Source organism: Triturus cristatus, chromosome 6 (assembly GCF_964204655.1).
Source record: "Triturus cristatus chromosome 6, aTriCri1.1, whole genome shotgun sequence".
Lineage (NCBI taxonomy): Eukaryota > Metazoa > Chordata > Amphibia > Caudata > Salamandridae > Triturus > Triturus cristatus.
The window spans coordinates 1,078,059,751-1,078,075,097 of NC_140589.1; positions in this window are offsets into that span (position 1 = coordinate 1,078,059,751).

A 15,347-nucleotide genomic window follows, 5' to 3' on the forward strand; every position below is an offset into this window, starting at 1 on the left:
GTCACAGTAGGTGGAAGAGAGCTACAAACAGGTAAGTGAAACTTCAGTATAAGTTTATTGTTCTTTTGCCGATTAATTTTGATGTACATCTAGTTAGGTAAGGCATATTGTAGTTTTGTTACTAACTCTATTTTTTTTCTGTTTCTTAACATGGCTTCTTCGGCGTGTGCGGTTCCGGTCCAGCGTCGTGCATGGAGTGCTTTCCCCGGTATGTATGGTGCTGTTTGCGGGAGTTAGGTAAGGCATATAGTAAGTTTTGATACTAACTCTGTTTTTTTATCTGTTTCTTTACAGGGCTTCTCCGGTGTGTGCGGTTCCGGACAAGCGTTGTGCATGGAGCGCTTTCCCCGGTATGTATGGTGCTGTTTGCGGATGTTAGGTAAGGCATATTGTATGTTTGGCAACTAACTCGTTTTTTTTCCTGTTTCTTTACAGGTCCTTTCCTGTCTGGGTCGTTCCGGTGTAGCGTCGTGCAGTGAGCGCTTTCCCAGGTATGTATGGTGGTATTTGCGGGTGTTAGGTAAGGGATATTATAAGTTTTGTAACTGACTCTGTGTTTTTGTGTTTTTTTTGAGGGCTTCAGTGGTCTCTGGCGTTCCGGTGCTGCGTCGTCCCTTCTGCTTTTAGGTAAGAGTACGTGAGTTTTAAGTATTTAATTTAGCTATTAATTTGCGTAGTGTTTTACGTTTAAGCTTTATTTAATTTTGTTTCTTTATGGTTTTGGTGGTATAGTAATAGAGGTGTTTCTTGTCGAATGTGCGTTTTACTTTTAGGGGATGTTTGATTATGGGAGGGTGGGGCACGTTTTGTAGTGAATCTGCTGCTGTTGGGCTGTTTATTGTTTTCTGGATGTCACGGTGGGCGGTACGCAGCTACAAACAGGTAAGTGGAATTCTTTTATACGTTTATTTTTTTTTAAAATAACTTTTAATGTGATTATAATGCTTGTATGCTTTTGAAAAACTATAAATGGTTTTTTTATCCATACTGTTATTTTTTGGCTATCTATTTTATTAGTTATTGTTGGGTCTCAGTCTGTTTGTTAGTCATACAGGTGTTTTGTAACGAAAGTACTTTCACGTGTATTTTGTGTGGAATTCATTATTGCATTACGTGAGGGTGAGGCACGTTTTTTTTATCAAAACTGCTGTTTTCGGACTGTGACATTGGTTTTCAGATCGCACGGCAGGTGGAACGCAGCTACAAACAGGTAAGTGTAATTCTTTTATTTATTTTCTGTTCTATTTGCAATTACTTTTAATGTAATTATAATGCTTCAATGTATTTGGTTTGATGATACATGTTTGTTGTCGATACTTTTATTTTTTCGAAAGATTTTATTAATTATTGTTGGGTCTCAGGCTGTTTGTTTGATGGTAATACAAGAGTTTTGTAACGAATGTACTGTCACATGTATTTTGTGTGCAATTCATTGTGTGCTTACGTGAGGGTGGGGCACGTTTTTTTTTAATTGAATCTGCTGTTGTCGGAGTATGCCATTTGTTTCTAGATCGCACGGTAGGCGGAACGCAGTTACAAACAGGTAAGTTTATTTTTTTTTATAAGTTTGGTGTTCTATTTGCAATTACTTGTAATTGATTATAATGCTTTTATGTTTTTGTAAAGGTGATAAATGTTTGTTTGTTATCGATACACTTATTTTTTTCGATCTATTTTATTAGTTATTGTTGGGTCTCAGGCTGTTTGTTTGCTAATAATACAGATGTTTCGTAACGAATGTACTGTCACGTGTATTTTGTGCGAAATTCATTCTGTGATCACGTGAGGGTGGGGCACATTTTTTTTTATTGAATCTGCTGTTGTCGTAGTGTGACATTTGTTTTTAGATCGCACGGTAGGTGGAACGCAGCTACAAACATGTAAGTTTACTTTTTTTCCTAAGTTTGATGTTCTATTTGCAATTACTTGTAATTGATTATAATGCTTTTATGTTTGTGTAAAGTTGATAAATGTTTGTTCTTTATCAATACTGCTATTTTTTCCGATCTATTTTATTAGTTATTTTTGGGTCTCAGGCTGTTTGTTTGCTAATAATACAGATGTTTCGTAACAAATGTACTGTCACGTGGATTTTGGATGGAATTTATCATGTGATTACGTGAGGGTGGGGCACGTTTTTTAATTGAATCTGCTGTTGTCGCAGTGTGACATTGGTTTCCAGATCGCACGGTAGGAGGAACGCAATAACTAACAGGTAAGTGTAATTCTTTTATACGGTTTATGTTCTAATTGCAATTACTTTTAATGTGATTATAATGCTTCTATTTATTTGACTTGCTGAAAAATGTTTGTTAGTTATCGATACTGATATTTTTTTCGATCTATTATTTTAGTGATTGTTGGGTCTCAGGCTGTTTGTTTGATGGTAATACAGGTGTTTCGTAACGAATGTACTGTCACGTGTATTTTGTGTGGAATTCATTGTGTGCTTACGTGAGGGTGGGGCACTTTTTTTTTTATATTGACTCTGCTGTTGTCGGAGCGTGCCATTTGTTTCTAGATCGCACAGTAGGCGGAACGCAGTTACAAACAGGTAAGTTTGATTTTTTTATAAGTTTGATGTTCTATTTGCAATTACTTGTAATTGATTATAATGCTTTGATGTTTTTGTAAAGGTGATAAATGTTTGTTTTTTATCGATACTGTTATTTTTTTCGATCTATTTTATTAGTTATTGTTGGGTCTCAGGCTGTTTGTTTGCTAATAATACAGATGTTTCGTAACGAATGTACTGTCACGTGTATTTTGTGCAGAATTCATTCTGTGATCACGTGAGGGTGGGGCACGTTATTTTTTTTATTGAATCAGCTGTTTTCGGAGTGTGACAATTGTTTTTAGATCGCACGGTAGGCGGAACGCAGCTACAAACAGGTAAGTTTAAGTTTTTTCTAAGTTTGATGTTCTATTTGCAATTACCTGTAATTGATTAAAATGCTTTTATGTTTGTGTAAAGTTGATAAATGTTTGTTCTTTATCGATACTGTTATTTTTTTAATCTATTTTATTAGTTATTTTTGCGTATCAAGCTTTTTTTTGTTGCTAATAATTCCGGTATTTTCGTAACAAATGTACTGTCACGTGTATTTTGGATGGAATTCATTATGTGATTACGTGAGGGTGGGGCGCGTTTTTTTATTGAATCTGCTGTTGTCGAAGTGTGACATTGGTTTCCAGATCGCACGGTAGGCGGAACGCAATAGCAAACAGGTAAGTGTATTTCTTTTATAAGGTTTTTGTTCTAATTGCAATTACTTTTACTGTAATTATAATGCTTCTATTTATTTGACTTGATGAAAAATGTTTGTTAGTTATCGATCCTGTTCTTTTTTTAGAGCTATTTTATTAGTGATTGTTGGGTCTCAGGCTGTTTGTTTGCTAATAATACAGGTGTTTTGTATCGAATGTACTGTCACGTGTATTGTGTGTTAAATTCATTATGTGATTACGTGAGGGTGGGGCACGTTTTTTTTATCCAAACTGCTGTTTTCGGACTGTGACATTGGTTTCCAGATCGCACGGTAGGCGGAACGCAGTTCCAAACAGGTAAGTGTAATTCTTTTATACGTTTTTATGTTCATTTTTCAATTACTTTTAATGTGATTATAATGCTTGTATGTATTTGGCTTGATGAAACATGTTTGTTCTTTCTCGATACTGTTATTTTTTTCGATCTATTTTATTAGTGATTGTTGGGTCTCAGGCTGTTTGTTTGATGGTAATTCAGGTGTTTCGTAACGAATGTACTGTCACGTGTATTTTGTGTGGAATTCATTGTGTGCTTACGTGAGGGTGGGGCACGTCTTATTTTTCTTGAATCTGCTGTTGTCGGAGCGTGCCATTTGTTTCTAGATCGCACAGTAGGCAGAACGCAGTTACAAACAGGTAAGTTTGATTTTTTTCTAAGTTTGATGTTCTATTTGCAAATACTTGTAATCGATTATAATGCTTTTATGTTTGTGTAAAGTTGATAAATGTTTGTTCTTTATCGATACTGTTATTTTTTCAATCTATTTTATTAGTTATTGTTGGGTCTCAGGCTGTTTGTTGGCTAATAATACAGATGTTTCGTGACGAATGTACTGTCACGTGTATTTTGTATGGAATTCATTATGTGATTACGTGAGGGTGGGGCACGTTTTTTTTAATTGAATCTGCTGTTGTCGGACTGTGACATTGGTTGCCAGATCGCACGGTAGGGGGAACGCAATAACAAACAAGTAAGTGTCATTCTTTTATACGGTTTATGTTCTAATTGCCATTACTTTTAATGTGATTATAATGCTTCTATTTATTTGACTTGCTAAAAAATGTTTGTTAGTTATCGAGTCTACCATGGGCCTTAGCGTAGTCGCCTAGCTTTGAATATGGAATGCTTTGGTCAGGACGTATACTGTCGACTGTGGGTTTTCTGCTAAGTCATTCTCTCTGTTTGTTTCATGACAATTTTTTTTTCTTTTTTTTTCCAGGTATGCCCCTCTTCGGGCCGTTCCCGGGAAGCAACGTGCTTGGAGTGCTATCCACGGGTATGTATGATGCTGTTTGCGGGTCTGAAGTAAGGCATCTCTTTTGGTTCGTAGATAACGTTTTATTTTGTCTGTTTTTTTTACAGGGATTACCCGTTCTGGCCCTCCCTGGGGAGCGTTGTGCAAAGAGTGCTTTAGCCGGTATGTACGTTGCTGTTTGAGGATTTTGTGTAGAACATCTTGTCTGATTCTTATTTGACTTTGTCATTGTTTTTATTTTCTTTACAGGGCTTTTCCGGGCCTGTCGTTCCCGTGCAGTGTCGTGCATAGAGTGCTTTGCCCCGTATGTATGATTCTGTTTGCGGGTCTTAGGTAAAGCATCTAAAAGTAATTTTCTTTACTTGTTTTATTAATTTGCCTGTATTTATAATGTGTGCTTTCTATTATTCTTTAAGTAGGTTTTAGCTTTACAGCGTACTTGCGTTCAATTCCCTTTGAAAACATCTTTGTATGCGAGGCAGACAGGTTGGAGCCACATTGCGTTTTACTGCATCGCTATCTGTCCCATGCATGCTTTCACATTCGCTTCGCACGGAATTCACACCTCCTCACTAACAATGACACACACTCTCAGGCAGACATTCCTTTCATCCTTCCAAGGGAGCCCCCCACCCAAACATTAGCATACAGCTAGACACCAACATCTAACACACGCGCTGTTCGTAAACAACAAGTGTTGCTTCTCTTTTGTTATTCATTTAAAGTAACTCCCCTTTCCTTCGGTTTTACTGTACTTAAACTTGAAGAGCAGCCAGTCTAAAACATTTCGTGGGTCAATGTCATCCGGTACGAGCTAAACTATCTCTGTTGCAGAAAGGTAAGCGACTTTGAACATTGCAATTGAAATACGCTTGTGCATTGACGTTTTTAGAATAAAACATTGAATGTCTTACATCGTGTTTATCTAATGTAAAGTGCAGTTGTTTTACAAATTAAACCTTTGAAAACAGATTTTGCTTGTCAATTATCGAACTTCGTTTAATATCTTGCTGCCGTTAATTTTCGAACCCGTGATTATTTTAATTTACAACAAAATCATTTGCTAACGTATATTTGCCAGAATTTAGAAAGGAAACGCACGCACACCACATTTCCTTGCTACTTTTTCTTTCGCCGCTATTATTAGATACATTGCCGTACCGCTCCGCTATCGTTTGCCGTCTATTTCATACTTAGTGAAGCGCTCTCTGCATAATATGCTTTCCTCTCGCTTGCATTTCATACTTGCTACTGTTTCCAGTGATCGTACAATTATTCGTTACAACACAACTTCGAATGCCTTTTGCTTTTTAAATCGCTTACTACTGTTTTTTTCATGTATTGCAACTGTTTCACTTTGGTTATGCATTTAAAGTAACTCCCCTTTCTTTTTCTTTTACTGTACTTCAACCGGGAGAGCAGCCATTGTAAACATTTCGTGGGTCAACGTCATCCACTATACGTTGCGAGCTGAACTATCTCTGTTGCAAAAAGGTAAGTTACTTCCAACATTGCAATTGGAATACGCTTGTGCATTGCTGTTTTTCAAATAAATATTTCACATTTCTAAAAATAGTTATCGCATTTGAAGTTATGTTGCTTTACACCTTAGCCCTTTTCACAACCTGTTTTGCTTTATAATTATAGAAGTTCGCTTAGTATCTTGCACACGTTAATTTTAGTTGCCACCATTTTCAACCAGTGACCCAAACTGCTTACCTAACATATTAGCTAGACTATTATAGGAAACCGCACGCGCAGTACATTAACTTGCTGCTTTTGCTTTCACCGCTAATACTAGGTGACGCTTCGATATCGTTTGCTGTGTATTTCATACTTAGTGAAGCGCTGTTTGTATTGCCTAATATATTAGCTAGACTATTATAGGAAACCGCACGCGCAGTACATTAACTTGCTGCTTTTGCTTTCACCGCTAAAACTAGGTGATGCTTCGATATCGTTTGCCGTGTATTTCATACTTGGTGAAGCGCTCTCTGTATAAGATACTTTCGTCTCGCTTACATTAGAAACTTGCTACTGTTGCCAGTGATCGTACAATTATACGCTAATACACAAATCTAGCAGCCTTTTAATGCTAAATTGCTTAATACTGTTAGTTACATGTGTTACAACTGTTTCCCTTTTGTTGTTACCATGTGTTTCGTGATGCGAAAATTTCTGTCAAGTGGCTTTTTTGCTCATGTCTGATTTTGTATCTCACTTTTTGCCTAGGATTTCAGTTATGGTGCGCGCATTCAATAGCTTTTTGGCCATTGCTTTTTGTCATGCTTTACATTCAAATACATGCACCATCTTCTTTTCGGGCCTCTTTGAGGATGCTTTCAGGTCACATTGGCTATTTATAAGTATCATCTAAAATGCGTATTTACCTTATTTACTCTGTGCAGCTTCTATGCAAATGTATCGAACTAGACCAAGTGTGTGACGCGGGGAGGGAGGGGGGGGGGTGCTCATCCTTATACTAACACTGGTATTTTAATGTGCGATACTTGTTATCTTTTTGAAGGGGGGGGAATTCACAAAGTACGCTTGCGTGACTAGGTATACTTCTCAAAATTTCATTCATTCTCATTGATTACTTATTTTCATTGTGTGCTGTACAGACTTTCGCCTTGATTTATGTATTAACCGCAGTAATGTTATTACTGCACAATTGTTTTGTGAGAATCACGCTTCACAATACATTTTTAACGTCATAATGTATGCTTTAAAGCTTAAAAATGTAATGTTCTACTTGACCATTACGTGCTGCATTGACAGTTTTTTGCATACTGCATATATATGGTCCATATCGCGCATCCTGAAACTTTTAGTGCAACAGAGTAGCACAGCTTGTGGAGAGAGTTGCCATGATGCTAAAAGTCAAAGCGAGAAAGCATAGGGTTGCGAAAACACAATATGTATAATTAAAGCAAAGGGAATTCTGGGATCGTTTTTGGCAATTCCAATAGCATGCTGAATTTTACTAGCAGCTGACATAATAAATCTATGCCAATCTGCAGCCATAAGGCTATACTAACTGGTGCTCTCATTGCTAATGCAGGAAGAAAAGGAGTCCAGTCATTCCTTTAAGTAACTCCAATAAGCCTACTTTCCACTAGGACACAGTAAGTTCTTCTGCATATTACAATGCAAACAAAGGAATATTTTTATGTTTTCTTTGATTCTGCAAGACACTCTAGCGGTCTATAAACACTATGCTAAACATTCTTCTATACTTCATAACCTACATCCATAACCTACATCCTCTCTCTTACACACTGTTTGCAACACACTCTTTATTACCAACTTTAATACAGTCTTTCCCACACACTCCTCATCATGCAATTTCCACCATGCACTCCATTACACATTCCATACCACACACTCTTTTGCACACTTTCTCATTGCCACTCCCTTCCATCCACTCTCTACAATACACACTACTTGTGTGACTTAGCGCGTGTGACTTAGCGCGTCTGACTTAGCATGTATAACATTATGTTGCATGCGCTCTGTTGCACGCGCTCTGTTGCACGCACTCTATGCCACATGCTCTCTGCCACACACACTCTCACACACGATGATTCTACATACTCTTTCACATACTACCTGTTGTGCATATAAATGTGTACATCTCCTTAACATGCACCACAGCTAATGCTTACATCTCTACTACTTTTATTATCCTCACTACTATGCTTTATTATTGATATTCACTACATACACTACTCTTACTCCTCTCGCTACTCCTTTATGTATACTACACAGTCTCTTCTTTATTCTCCTCTTTGTTTCCCTTGCTTTTTCACACTTTCAACCCATAAGTTGACAATAGCTAATGATGAAAAAAGTGAGCATGCAGGTGAGAACCAATCTGCAAACTCCAATGGTGTAACTTACGTGAGGCACTGTCAACTTTTTCTGCAACTTTTTCCTTTTAATATCTCTGTTTTCAACAGTAATAGCATACACTCCCCACCATGCATTTTATGCCATGCATTCTCCATTACACATTCTACACCACACACTCTTTAGCTCACAATCTCATTCACACTCTCTTCCGTCCACTCTCTACAGCATACACTCATTGTGTGACTTAGCATGTGTTACTTAGCGCGTGTGACTTAGCGCGTGTGACTTTGCGCATGTAATTTTGCACATGTAACTTAGTACGTGTAACTTAGCACGTGTGACATTATGTTGCACGCGCTCTGTTGCACGCGCTCTGTGGCACGCGCTCTGTGGCACGCGCTCTGTGGCACGCGCTCTGTGGCACGCGCTCTGTGACACATACTCTCTGCCACACACTCTCTCACACGCTATGGTTTTACATACTCTTTCACATACTAGCTGTCCTACACATTTTTAGGTACATCTACTTAACATGCACTACAGCTAATACTTACATCTCTACTACCTTTATTATCTTCACTACTATGCTTTATTAATGGTGTTCACTACATATACTACTCTAACTCCTCTCGCTACTCCTTTATGTAAACTACACACTGTCTCTTCTTTATTCTACTCTTTGTTTCTCTTGCTTTTTCACTTTCAACCTATAAGTTGACAGTAGCTGATGATGAGAAAGTGAGCATGCAGGTGATAACCAATCTGCAAACTCCAATGGTGTTACTTACGTGAGGCACTGTCAACTTTTTCAGCAACTTTTTCCTTTTACTATCTCTGTTTCCAACAGTAATAGCACACACTCCCCACCATGCATTTTCCAGCATGCATTCTCCATTACACATTCGACACCACACACACTTTAGCATACATTCTCATTCTCACTCTCTTCCATCCACTCTCTACAGCACACACTCATTGTGTGACTTGCCTCATGTGACTTAGTAGATGTGACTTAGCACATGTACCATAGCGCATGTGACATTATGTTGCATGTGCTCTGTTGCACGCACTCTATGCCACATGCTCTCTGCCACACACACTCTCACACACGATGATTCTACATACTCTTTCACATACTACCGGTTGTGCATATAAATGTGTACATCTCCTTAACATGCACCACAGCTAATGCTTACATCTCTACTACTTTTATTATCCTCACTACTATGCTTTATTATTGATATTCACTACATACACTACTCTTACTCCTCTCGCTACTCCTTTATGTATACTACACAGTCTCTTCTTTATTCTCCTCTTTGTTTCCCTTGCTTTTTCACACTTTCAACCCATAAGTTGACAATAGCTAATGATGAAAAAAGTGAGCATGCAGGTGAGAACCAATCTGCAAACTCCAATGGTGTAACTTACGTGAGGCACTGTCAACTTTTTCTGCAACTTTTTCCTTTTAATATCTCTGTTTTCAACAGTAATAGCATACACTCCCCACCATGCATTTTATGCCATGCATTCTCCATTACACATTCTACACCACACACTCTTTAGCTCACAATCTCATTCACACTCTCTTCCGTCCACTCTCTACAGCATACACTCATTGTGTGACTTAGCGCGTGTGACTTAGCGCGTGTGACTTAGCGCGTGTGACTTTGCGCATGTAATTTTGCACATGTAACTTAGTACGTGTAACTTAGCACGTGTGACATTATGTTGCACGCGCTCTGTTACACGCGCTCTGTGGCACGCGCTCTGTGGCACGCGCTCTGTGGCACGCGCTCTGTGACACATACTCTCTGCCACACACTCTCTCACACGCTATGGTTTTACATACTCTTTCACATACTAGCTGTCGTACACATTTTTAGGTACATCTACTTAACATGCACTACAGCTAATACTTACATCTCTACTACCTTTATTATCTTCACTACTATGCTTTATTAATGGTGTTCACTACATATACTACTCTAACTCCTCTCGCTACTCCTTTATGTAAACTACACACTGTCTCTTCTTTATTCTACTCTTTGTTTCTCTTGCTTTTTCACTTTCAACCTATAAGTTGACAGTAGCTGATGATGAGAAAGTGAGCATGCAGGTGATAACCAATCTGCAAACTCCAATGGTGTTACTTACGTGAGGCACTGTCAACTTTTTCAGCAACTTTTTCCTTTTACTATCTCTGTTTCCAACAGTAATAGCACACACTCCCCACCATGCATTTTCCACCATGCATTCTCCATTACACATTCGACACCACACACACTTTAGCATACATTCTCATTCTCACTCTCTTCCATCCACTCTCTACAGCACACACTCATTGTGTGACTTGCCTCATGTGACTTAGTAGATGTGACTTAGCACATGTACCATAGCGCATGTGACATTATCTTGCATGTGCTCTGTTGCACGCGCTCTTTTACATGCGCTCTGTTGCACATGCTCTGTGTCACACGCTCTGTTGCACATTTTGCTACTCTCTCATACATCACGTATGCTATGCACTTATTACTCTTCAATCTTCCCTTTTTTTTTAATGCCATATACTTTCAGCATATAAGTTGCCAATATATAATGATGCAGAAGTGGTCATGTATGTAATAACTGCTAGCTCAAAATCTGTGCCGCATGCACTCTCCTCTACGCTCTCTCCTCCATGCTCTCTTGCTCGATACTTCAAATGCTGATTTTGCTACTCTCTCCTACTTCATGTATGCAATGCACTTACTACTCTTCACTCTTCTCTTATTTTTTTGGTTTACATATACTTTCAACATTTGAATTGTCAATATATAAAGATGCAGAAGTGGTCATATATTTAGAAAACTAACTGCTAGCTCCAACTCTGTGCCACATGCTCTCTCCTCCACGCTCTTTCCTCCACGCTCTCTCCTCCACGCTCTATAACACACACTCTCTAACATAGGGTACTTGCTAAACTTACAAAGAATAATTAATTAGGTAAGCAACAAAGACAAGAAGAGTTATTTAACAAGGAAAACTAACCCCCAAAAAAAGAGTTAGTTACGGAACATAAAAGATGCCTTACATAACACCTGCAAACAGCAACATACATACCAGGGAAAGCGCTCCATGCACTACGCTGCACCGGAACGGCACAGAGAGGGGAAGCCCTGTAAAGAAACAGAAAAAAAACAGAGTTAGTTACAAAACATAGACGATGCCTTACCTAAGTCTCGCAAACCGCACCATACATACCGTGAAAAGCTCTCCATGTACGACGCTGCACCGGGACAAAACAAACCGGGGAAGCACCGGAGAAGCCCTGTAACAAAGAAACAAAGACAAAGTTAGCTAAAAAGCAAGCAAACAACAAAACAATGAAAAACATAAACCATTGCTTACCATACCTCTTTAGGAAGCCTTTGCCTCACGCACCCACCAGCAAAAACAGGCCGGCCTGACAAAAAGAGAAAAGTAGCAAAAAAAGACACCCCTGAATCCCAAAAGGGCGGGGCATGTCCGGAGAAACAAACCTCTTCTACAATGGCTGGCCAGCATTCTATGTGGCCAGCCAATAGAAAAGAGAAGAGGGGCGGGCCAAAAAAAAAAATGGATAGATGGCTGTGCACAGTCAACTAATGTGCTACTGCTTTTTAGGAACTGAACAAAATGGAAAGTTTCAATAAAATATTCAAATTGATAGTCGAATGAAGCAGTGTGTATGTGTGTGTAGGTTTGTGTAAATGTCTGTGTGGCATGTTAAAAAAGTGAGTGAAAAACCACATTTGACATTAGCTGTTGAAGAGAAAAAGAGCATGCAGGTGTAAACCACTAAGCAAACTCCAATACTGTTGCTTACATGAGGCGCTGTCAACTTTTAAGTTTAAGTAGTACAATTTATTATATAGCAATATAGTTTATTTCTCTACAAACACTCTTTACCATGCACTCTTTACCATGCGCTCTTTCCCACGCGCTCTTTCCCACGCGCTCTTTCCCACGCGCTCTTTCCCACGCGCTCTCTGCCACGCGCTCTCTGCCACGCGCTCTCTGCCACGCGCTCTCTGCCACATTCTTTCTCTGTCACACTCGCTCTCTGCCACACTCTCTCTCTGCCACACTCTCTCTCTGCCACACTCTCTCTCTGCCATATGCTCTCTGCCATATACTCTCTGCCACACTCTCCTCTGCCACACTCTCCTCTGCCACACTCTCCTCTGCCACACTCTCCTCTGCCACACCCTCCTCTGCCACACCCTCCTCTGCCACACACTTTCTCTGCCACACACTTTCTCTGCCACACTCTCTCTGCCACACTCTCTCCCTCAGGCGACTATCAACCCGCACACTCTCAACCTCACACACTCTCTGCATGCGCTCTGTTACACTGGTGTTACTTACGTGAGGCACTGTCAACTTTTTCTGCAACTTTTTCCTTTTACTATCTCTGTTTTCAACCGTAATAGCATACACTCTCCACCATGCATTTTCAGCCATGCATTCTCCATTACACATTCTACACCACACACTCTTTAGCTCACAATCTCATTCACACTCTCTTCCATCCACTCTCTACAGCACACACTCATTGTGTGAATTAGCGCGTGCGACTTAGCGTGTGTAACTTAGCGCGTGTAACTCAGCGTGTGTAACTTAGCGCGTGTGCCATTATGTTGCACGCACTCTGTTGCAAGTGCACTGTTGCACGTGCTCTGTGGCACGCGCTCTGTGGCACGCGCTCTCACTCTCTTCCATCCACTCTCTACAGCACACACTCATTGTGTGACTTGCCACATGTGACTTAGTGCATGTGACTTAGCACGTGTACCATAGCGTGTGTGACATTATGTTGCATGCGCTCTGTTGCACGCGCTCTGTTGCACGCGCTCTGTTGCACGCGCTCTGTTGCACACGCTCTGTTGCACATGCTGATTTTGCTACTCTCTCCTACTTCACGTATGCTATGCACTTATTACTCTTCAATCTTCCTTTTTTTTTTGATGCCATATACTTTCAGCATATAAGTTGCCAATATATAATGATGCAGAAGTGGTCATGTATGTAATGAAATAACTGTTAGCTCAAACTCTGTACCACATGCACTCTACGCTCTCTCCTCCATGCTCTCTTGCTCGATACTTCATATGCTGATTTTGCTACTCTCTCCTACTTCATGTATGTAATGCACTTACTACTCTTCACTCTTCTCTTATTTTTTGGGTTTACATATACTTTCAACATTTGAATTGTCAATATATAAAGATGCAGAACTGGTCATGTATTTAGAAAACTAACTGCTAGCTCCAACTCTGTGCCACATGCTCTCTCCTCCACGCTCTCTCCTCCACGCTCTCTCCTCCACGCTCTCTCCTCCACGCTCTCTCCTCCACGCTCTCTCCTCCACGCTCTCTCCTCCACGCTCTCTTCTCCACGTTCTCTCCTCCACGCTCTCTCCTCCACGCTCTCTCCTCCACGCTCTCTCTTCCATGCTCTCTCTTCCATGCTTTATAACACACACTCTCTAACATAGGGTACTTGCCAAACTTACAAAGAATAATTCATTAGGTAAGCAACAAAGACAAGAAGATTTATTTAACAAAGAAAACTAAACCCCAAAAAAAGAGTTGGTTACGGAACATAGAAGATGTCTTACATAACACCCGCAAACAGCAACATACATACCAGGGAAAGCGCTCCATGCACTACGCTGCACCGGGACGGCACAAAGAGGCTCTTTACCATGCGCTCTTTACCATGCGCTCTTTAGCATGCGCTCCTTAGCATGCGCTCTTTACCATGCGCTGTTTGCCACGCGCTCTTTGCCACGCGCTCTCTGCCACGCGCTCTCTGCCACGCGCTCTCTGCCACGCGCTCTCTGCCACGCGCTCTCTGCCACGCGCTCTCTGCCACGCGCTCTCTGCCACGCGCTCTCTGCCATGCGCTCTCTACCACACTCTCTCTGTCACACTCTTTCTCTGTCACACTCTTTCTCTGTCACACTCACTCTCTGCCACATTGTCTATCTACCACATTATCTATCTACCACACTCTCTCTCTCTGCCCACTCTCTCTCTGCCACACTCTCTCTCTAACACACTTTCTCTACCATATGCTCACAGCCATATGCTCTCTGCCACACTCTCCTCTGCCACACTCTCCTCTGCCACACTCTCCTCTGCCACACTCTCCTCTGCCACACTCTCCTCTGCCACACTCTCCTCTGCCACACTCTCCTCTGCCACACTCTTTCTCTGCCACACTCTTTCTCGGCCACACTCTTTCTCTGCCACACTCTTTCTCTGCCACTCTTTCTCTGCCACACACTCTCTCTGCCACACACTCTCTCTGCCACACTCTCTCCCTCAGGCGACTATCAGCCCGCACACTCTCAACCTCACACACTCTCTGCCTCACACACATTCTCCACACCAAACAACCTTTTATAGCTTTTATATTCTTTGCACCCGATAACACATGCACTCAAACATATACTTTTAGTGCTTACTTTATAATACATACTATACAGCACACATCCTCTATTCCACACATTTAAATATCCACCCCCTACTACTTAACACAACATATACTCTGTGCATTCTAATCACCAATAACTACTACAGTTACAAGTATATAGATTTTTACACTTCCTGCTATCCTTTACTGCTCAAACTATACTACATACATTGCTCCTACTACTCTTTCTAACATCTTATATACTACTCTCTCTCTATTCCTCACTTTCTTATCTTTGTTCATTTCTTTTACACAATTTCCTATTCTAAGTTGGCATTTACTAATGATGAAAAAGTGAGTATGTTTGCAAACGCAAAATACATACTCTCATGGGGTAAATTACGTGAAGCACTGACAACTTTTCTCAACATTTTTTTACCTTACTGTTTCTCTTTGTTCAGACTACTATTTCAGAAAACCACACTCTAATATTCTTTTCTTAACATTCCACTACACATTCTCGATGTC